This window comes from Astatotilapia calliptera, chromosome 8 (assembly GCF_964374335.1).
Source record: "Astatotilapia calliptera chromosome 8, fAstCal68.1, whole genome shotgun sequence".
NCBI lineage: Eukaryota > Metazoa > Chordata > Actinopteri > Cichliformes > Cichlidae > Astatotilapia > Astatotilapia calliptera.
The window spans coordinates 29,633,110-29,642,194 of NC_137429.1; the positions used below are offsets into that span (position 1 = coordinate 29,633,110).

Consider the following 9,085-nt stretch of genomic DNA (forward strand, 5'->3'; position numbering starts at 1 on the left):
CCTAAACCTGTGCCTGATCTTTTTATGTGTTTTTGGCAACAAAAACACACACAGTCGGGCGTGCTGCTACTCTGAGGTTAGAAGAAGGTGAGCAGGGTTCACGTGCAGGCCAAATGACAGTATGAGCTGGAGGGAGCTGAGGAGGAGGGAGGGGAGGACTGGTGTCGGCTAAAAGACTCATTTTGGTTCCTGCCTTGGATATTTGGCTGCATCTTCTTTGTACCATTAGTTTCATATATGTGAAAATAATAATATACTACATTATTTTTACACACATTTTTACACACATAAACACCAAACAACACATGCTCCATTTTGTTGTAGAATGATTCACTGGGCTGTTGTGTAGATATGAGTATGAATATGAATGTGGTTATGAAGTATCCTTATCAGGCGTTTACAAGCAAAGAATGATTTACCAGTGTGGCGTTCATATTTTACAGTGAATATTGGGATAATGAGTGCCACACACAAAACATGACTACGTGCTAAACTTTTTTTAGGCAAGGATTCAAGGATTCAAATTGTTTATTATTATTTATTCATGTGTCACAAGAGAAAATGCATTTCTCTGTGCAATGAAGTTCTTTCTTTGCTGTCCACCCACAGATCCCAATGAATATATATAAATGCAATCCAGTTCAGCACTAATTAAGTAATATTATCATATATTAATTATAAGCATATTATTATGAACATAAGCAGCTTCCTCTGCTGCACTGTGTGCACAAGTAGATTGCAGCAGCTCGTCCACACTGATGTGAGCCTGCTGAGGGATTTCAGGCATGACCAACTTGAAGGTCTGACTTGTCTGGGCAACTAAAGCTACATGCATCACATACTGACGTGGATTATCAGTGTTGTCACTAATCTAAGCTGGTCACCGAAGATTAGACTCACTGATTGTGGTTAGAACCTCTCTTTCTGCTCTTGATATGTGGCTGAATTTGCAGAAACATTTTTGCAAAACATTTTGTTACAATGACCTCTGACCTGTTGGATGTACTGTAAAACATGAGTCATTTTGTCAAAAATTCTTACTTCATATTTGAGTCCATGTGAATGTTATTTCCTTTTCAGAGGCCTGTATTTCAGACCAGAGACTCCACCTGAGACTAAGAGCAAAAGGTTAAAGAAACAAAGCTCAAGCCCACCAAACCAACCATGTCATACAGCTCTGTTACTTTCAGATAAGAAGAAAATGTTCTATAAAGCTTGAGACGCTCGCCTTTCATTGCTGAGCCTCTTAGTCTTATTCTGGCATCTGGCTTTCTTGCTGCAGCTCGTCCTGTCAAACCTGCAGCTCGAAGTCTTCTCTTCACAGTAGAAACTGAGACTTTCTCACTACAACCACTATTAAGCTGTGCTTGAAGCTGTTGTCCTGTGAGCTGCCTATCACACAAGCTGTTAACTCTCAGAAACTTGTCCTCTGATTCAGTCTTTGGGTCTGCAGACCTCTTCCTGTCACAGTTTGTTTCTCAGTGCGTTTGATGGTGAAGGAAACTGGCCTCACTGACACTTTGATTTCCTTTGCAGTTTCTCTGTAGGACAGACCCACATTTATAAGTGTTATGATGGTCTCTCTCTCTTCCACTGTTAATGGTCTGTTTCTCACCATTTTTGTAGCAACACACTGCTTTCTGCAGTTGCTCATAAAGTCATATTGTTCTGTTGCAGAGCACTAGCTCTGTTGCTTGTAGTAGTTTAATGGTGCAAAAATGGGTTATGAAAAACTTCATTTTTTGTTTTCCATTTAATTTAAGGCACTTTATATTGTAAACACAATAATACAGAGAAAACCCCAACAACCAAATGACCCTCTGTGAGAACCCAACACGACACTCCACACAGTTTATGTTCATGATGTGAGTTTTCTTTTATTTACAATGTGCTTCACACACAGGCAGACTATTTTAGCCACATGTACCTAGATCCAGTCTCTTCGACTCCACGCACCACTGCACTCCAGGTCCACAAAGTTACAGTTACTGAGGTAGGGGAGGCATGATCACACAGTCAGGTCTTTGGTCTGATCCCTGGCAGTGCTTGTACGAATGAGGCATGTTGTATAAAGTGCTCTGAGTGTTCGGGCAAAGTAGAAAAGCACTGTATAAGAATCAGTACATTTACCAGCTAATCTGACCTTCTCATGTGCTAATCTGCTCACTCCCAATGAAATCTAAACATCTTCTCTGTCTTTTTTACTGTTGCTTGTTTACCTCCAGCCCATACGCAGCACAGATGTTTCTGTACACTGTGCCGGCCACTTGGTTATGGCGATCCATGTATGCCCTGCTGCAAGCATCTTGCACCCTGCTGTTATGTGCTGGATTGTCTCATCTTTACACAGCCTGGGGTCTTGCCTGGATATATAGTTATAGATACATATGGAAAAAGTGTGAATCCAGACTCCTTAATTTCTTTGTTTGTGTGATTCTGAATAATATTACAATATTGTTTTCCTGCACTGGAGTAACTGTAAAGTGAATTTTCAGCTTACGAGAGCTGTTTTAAATTTTTACGCGTGATGTCAAATTAATCACCAGACATGAAGCCCCATGAAAATACAAACATGATCATATAAAGTACGATGTGAATGAATATACCTGCCTTTGTATATTTTACACAGAGAGAGTAGAAGATGGTAGTTAATTCCATCCCATAGTGCAGGCCCCAAACATGAACTGAATGTCTTTAAGGTGAATCCAAAGGACCGTGTGAAGATGTTACACTTTGGCTTCAGCCTGAATGAATGGTGAGGAGATGATGAGACGGAGCAGGTGAGGTGAGGTCAGGGGGTCACATCCCTGAACTTTACAAGGATTCCCTACTTCCATGAGTCCAGGAGCAATCTGACATGTAAAAGACAAAGGGAAGTAAAAGGCACAAATGGCGCTCGTTCCCCAGTGCCGTTAACGTCTCCCCAACAACATTAACATCCAAATACCACACCCTGCCTCATAAACGATGAAAGGCTCCCTGATGTCTACACTCAAAGGAGACACACACGGGACCCTCCCTGTCAGCAGCCAATCCCAGTTTAACTTTCTCATATCCTGAATCTTTCCATGCCACATTACTCCAACACACCCCATGCATAGAGCGCATCCACCTGCTCGCATAAACACTTTAGATGATCTAATTATCCAAGTAGGAGGTCGTAGGAAGGATCTAACAGGTCTATGTCACATTTCAGAGACCATCAGTCCTTTGATGAGGAAGAAAGGCTGCGGTCTGTGAACTCTGCAATAGAACCGTTGCATCAGTCTGCCAGGAAGAATCTCCCATCCCCACATATCTGCAGTCGTAACACAGCCACAGTGACGAGGTCTCAGCCTCAGGGCTCACAGGTCTACTGTAGAAGGACCTTTGCTTTAGACACACCGTCACATCCCAGCGCTGCAGCAAACGTAGCATCTAAGAAACAGATGATAAAAGTGTCAAGCACCAAACAACAGCAACACCTGCAAACGATAACAAACTATAGAGTATAGTCTATACACAGATATGTGACTGCGCTAAGGTCTTACCCAACTTAAATCCTTTCTTTTAGTTTTGATAAGAATTATTTGAAACTGTAAACTTTATTGTATCTCAGCATAATACACAACTGCTGCACATGAAGGTGCACAGGCTGCCTCCTGGGTCAACCATCGTCAGCCTCGTCTCCACTTTCTGTTGTGAGTTTCGGGTGCAGGAGAAAGTTTGCTCCAGGATCTCTGACAGAGATCTTTGAACTTGGCCCAGTGTGTTTCAGGGCAACAGGCAGCCACGGAAATCTGCACACCGCAATCTATATAACACAGTGACAAGGCGAGGCTGTCCCCATCACAGACCAAGACACTTCCACTCAGTCCACTGACAGTGTGGAGTGAGCAGGACATGCTGTAAATGTGTTACAAACCACGTCAGGAACATTAAAGTATCAGAGAACAGGTGAAAATGTTTTTTATGTAGAGTTACTGTAGTTTACTGTAGTTTTGAATTAAATGAATAAAGTAAAAATCAAAATACATGAAAATAAATGGTTTTCTTTTTTTGTATGATAATTGACATTGTGAATTATGAATACTTCCACTACACCTGTGTGGTGTTTGTTCTCCCCGTTGTCTGTTCCCTCGAGTACTCTGGCTTCCTCCCACAGTCCACAGTTGCTGGTTTTAATGGTCTGTTCTTGTGTCAGCTGGGCCCTGCGACCCTGTGCTGGATAACCAGAAGAAACCCGATGGATGCTGAAAGTGCATTGAATCAATCAAACTGTCTAATGTGTCGCTGACTTCAGTTTGCACAAAAGATGTTCAGTGTTTCATTCACATGATGAGCAGTAAGTGTTATAGTACAGTATTTGTTTTGCTGTTGGTGAATTGGATGGCTGGGATAGCCTTTATGGATCTACTTTATCCCAAACTGTGAAGGCCCTCTGGTCCCACTGAACAACACCGATGAGACAAGGCTTCATGTTTATGCTCAGTATCCAGAAACTGAAGACTTTTATTTCTTTTAGTGCGTGGCTTCACAAAAGAAAGAAAGAAATATAGGCAGCTTTAACATTTTGATATATGTTTGCTTAATAAGAAAGCACGGTGGCACGGTGGTTAGCACTGTTGCCGCACAGCAAGAAGGTCCTGAGTTCAATTCCAACATCAGGCCGGGGTCTTTCTGTGTGGAGTTTGCATGTTCTCCCCGTGTTTGCGTGGGTTCTCTCCGGGTACTCCGGCTTCCTCCCACCGTCCAAAGACATGCAGCTTCTGGGGATAGGTTGATTGGATAATCCAAATTGTCACTAGGTGTGAATGTGCGAATGAATGTGAGTGTGAATGGTTGTCTGTCCCTGTGTGTTGGCCCTGCGACAGACTGGCGACCTGTCCAGGGTGTACCCTGCCTCTCGCCCTATGACAGCTGGGATAGGCTCCAGCGCCCCCCGCGACCCTGAAAAGGATAAGCGGAAGCGAATGGATGGATGGATGGATGGTTTGCTTAATAATTAAATGTAAAAATATTTAGTAACTTTTCCACTCATGTCTCCCATGGCAGTGATCTATTAACAATAATAATTACAACTTTAAGTATTTGTATTTCAATACAAAAGAATGTATAATCAAAACAACAAATAAGAGGATACATTTATAACAAGTAATCAAAGTAACTTTACAACATAAGTGGAGTATTTACCTTTTTGTATTTTTCTCTTGCAGCGTATTAAAAACATCTGTTGATACTGGAGACACTTCCTTTGTATCACTGTTACACGTCTTTATTCTGATTCCTCCTGAAGCTGCTTCAGATACTCTTTGCTTTGCTGGAGGAACCAAGAAGATTTTCACAGACGACTGAATCATTATCATCAGTGTGACCACAGACTGAAACACGTGCTCATGTATCCTCTCTGTCTGCACTTCATTACGTAGGAGAAACAGAGCTGTTCTACTTGTGTATAAATGTTGACGCCACAGGCAGCTCCCAGCTCAACTCTCTGACGTGGATTCGTCAACAGTCTCACAGATTTTGAATAATCACACCGAGCCACTAACAGCCATGTTAAAGACACCATTAACATTTGTTACTGGGCACTCATACCACTCCACAGCAGGGACTGGGGGCTGTGAGACGCTATGTAAATGCAGGTCGACAAACAAAGTGCTCCCGTTCTTACAATGACTTTTCCACTACAGCCTGACTCTCGGTGACCTTGGTCATCAGACCAAATGGCTGAGACAAGAAGAATATCCTAAACAGATCTGATTAAGCACATCCAATAGCACTTGAGAGTGATTTGCACTGGATAAGGTCGTTTAGACAGGCACACTGGCCCCACGTGAGTCCTAATACATTACAAATATATCACTTTTCTTTAGGTGGATGACTAACCTAAGAGTAAATAACTGTCTGGGTCTCATGTTGTTCATACGTTTCATACATGAACACAGAAGGAGATCATTTTAATAGATGTGAACGCAGAGAGAGGACGACACCTACAGTCATTCGTTTTGTGTCACTCAATGCTTCCCTCGCTGTTTCAATCCTAAGCTGCTTCTGCTCAGCTAAAGCGATGTTTGGGACTTTCAGCCAATCAGTCAATTAAAACCGATGATTTATTTATTAGTCAAGATTTAAAAATCTTACTTGGTTTTCATATGTATCTATTTTCAGTCATCTCAGCTTTAGTAGCAGGAAGTTATGATTGTAGGGTCCACCTTACAACATAAAGCACCCCGAGGAGACTGTTGTTGTCATTGGGCGCTGTGCAAATAAAACTGAATTGAACTGAAATTAATAAGGCCTGTAATTCTTTTCTTTCTTTGTTTTGTTGCCATATTTTTCATGTAGCCTGTATCTGACAACAGCATAATGAAACTGGGAATTCTGTTTTTGGTCTTCCAGCCGTAAAGATTTAGTAGCCCCCTCATGGCCACCCCTGTGTGCTCCATGGATGAGACGCTCAGCAGGAAGGATGCATGTGCGACAGCTATTTGCACTCTTCACATGGGCTCAGTAACACACTTCAGCAGTTTGTCTTTGTTTCCATTTTAGTTTCATGCCTTACAGCTGTGCCACAGTAGAACTGTACCGTGTAGCTGCTGCTCGCCATTACATCAGCACATTCACACAGAAAAGTGTTTAAATCAATTATGATTAACATGAACAATTTAAACATGTTAAGAAAAGGAACTTATTTACATGCAACTCGTGTTGGTTTCATGCAGCTTTTTCCAGGTTAATGAACAGCTGTCGGCCTGCTAGTGGACAAAGTCTTCCAGCTGAATGCAGCGTAACAGCCCCTGAAGATCTCGATCAAAAAGCAAATACACTCTCAAAACAGGAGCTTTTGTACCATTAGGCCTGAAACAGCTCATTAGTGGGGCAGTGACATTTAGCTGCTGTACTCGTAACAGGGGCTGTGATTTGTTCCCAGGTCAGTGACAATTCTGAACTTTCATGGTACAAAAATAGCTTCATGTCCAGAACTCTGCTGCCCGTGTTCTCCACCACATCACCCACATCCTGAAGAAGCTTCATTGGCTTCTGGTCGTCAAACATGGCATCACTTTAAAAATACTTCTGTACACATTCAAGGCTATTCGTCTTCCCTCTGATTTGGTTCACATCACCGTCTCGGTGCCTCAGATCCTCTTCTTCTCTTTCTCTCTTCGTTGCTTCCCTTCGTCTTCGGGGGGCAGGGCTCTGCTCCTCGACCTTGGAGTCCCCTTCCTCCTGATCTGAGAAGGATCACCTCATCTTCTCTTTTTAGGTCTAGACTCAAAACCACATAAGCTTTCCACTCTGCTAACTTTTCATCTGTTCCTTCTGTTATGTTTCTCATTGTTGTGTCTATTCCCTGCTTTTATGCCGACTTTCACTACTTTGCTCCTTGAGTGTTCTGAAAGGCGCTTTTAAATAAAATGTATTATTATTATTTATAAACCACATCAATCTTCTTATTGCCTCCTCAAAGCTTTTTCTGTTTCATATACTGAAGAACCGCTACGGCCTCAGGAAGACTGAAACCCACAACCTTCCTTCTTTAATGCAACAGCACACATTTCTGCTCCACCAGGCAGGATACAAGACAGTAACAGCGCTGTGGATAAACATAGTTTGTTCATAGCAGTTTTGGGGAGTGTTGATCAAATTCCGAGTTATGTTATCCGTTTTCCTGGTAAAATCTGAAGAAAGGAGCGGTGACTGGAGATATTTGCACAGCAGTGTTCATAGTAATACGAGTAAATACAGACTCCTCCTGCCGTTCTTTGGCATTCTTTCCTGTTGTGTCCTTTTGCTTCCACACACACTCGTGTATTGTTCACGGTTGTTCAGTGTGTAAAGGTGCTGCCTTCAATAACACGACTCTACCAACTATTACAATGATTTACTTTGGACTGTTTCAGGCCTCGGGATCTAAATGAAAGCAAGCGAGCTTTAAACCTCTTTCAACGCTGTGTTGTAAATTCACTAAAATGGTCAAAAATGCAGACAAAATGCCCTTGGCCGTGCAGAGTTTTGTTTCTGCTGGGTGATGGCGAACAATGGTGGGGAGGAAACGCTCTTTAAAACGAGAAGAGGAGGCAAAGTTCAGAAAAGTTCATTCACATCGTTCGAGGGCTGGACCAGCAGCGATAGGATGGTCGGACATAAAGGTGTCAGCAACAATTTACTATTACAATTTGGCCATTAAGCTGAATCTCTTATCCACGGTGACTTACACTAAGTACAACAGTTCAGCATTTGTGGATCCAATGATTGCAAGAGGCACAGTAATAAACAAGGGCCAGGGACAACAGTACAAAGCTAAGAAGTCAACATGGTATGGAGGGAGGCTGGTTGTAAATCAGAATGGCACCAGAATAAGAATCAGCTCGTGAAAGAGGCCAAACCACATTTGCCAGTAAGGCTTCCATTGAAGTGCAAAAACTCTGGGTCTCATTTACCGAGCAAAGTGAAGACTGCAGAGTTACAGATACACGCAGCCCAAAGTTTCACACACTCGTCAGACTGACGACGCTCGTCACTGTCGTTTGTCTGACACGAACCATCAGGTTACTCAGAGAATTCGATTCCATTTGATCTACACAGCGCGAAAACACAGTCGCCTCGAGGTGCTTTATATTGTAAGGTCAACCCTACAATAATACATACAGAGAAAAACCCAACAGTCATATGACCCCCTGTGAGCAGCACTTTGGTGACAGTGGGAAGGAAAAACTCAATGCATCATGGGAATCCCCCGGCAGCCTACGTCTATTGCAGCATAACTAAGGGAGGATTCAGGGTCACCTGGTCCAGCCCTAACTATATGCTTTAGCAAAAAGGAAAGTTTGAAGCCTAATCTTGAAAGTAGAGATAGTGTCTGTCTCCTGAATCCAAACTGGAAGCTGGTTCCACAGAAGAGGGGCCTGAAAACTGAAGGCTCTGCCTCCCATTCTACTTTTAAATACTCTAGGAACAACAAGTAGGCCTGCAGAGCGAGAGCCAAGTGCTCTAATAGGGTGATATGGTACTACAAGGTCATTAAGATAAGATGGGGCCTGATTATTTAAGACCTTGTATGTAACATGTGTATGTTACACCAGAGTTTATTGTCTTTGGA

General features: G+C 42.5%; 1 long non-coding RNA gene across 1 annotated transcript; it reads right to left on the reverse strand.

Annotated features, from left to right (window-relative positions):
* Positions 1-1,872: 1,872 nt before the first annotated feature.
* LOC145430343 (uncharacterized) lies at positions 1,873-5,629 on the reverse strand. Its single transcript, XR_013910859.1, has 3 exons — positions 5,173-5,629; positions 4,084-4,203; positions 1,873-3,417 (listed from the first exon to the last, which is right to left on the reverse strand). It is a non-coding gene; the product is annotated as an uncharacterized LOC145430343 (long non-coding RNA).
* Positions 5,630-9,085: the final 3,456 nt, after the last annotated feature.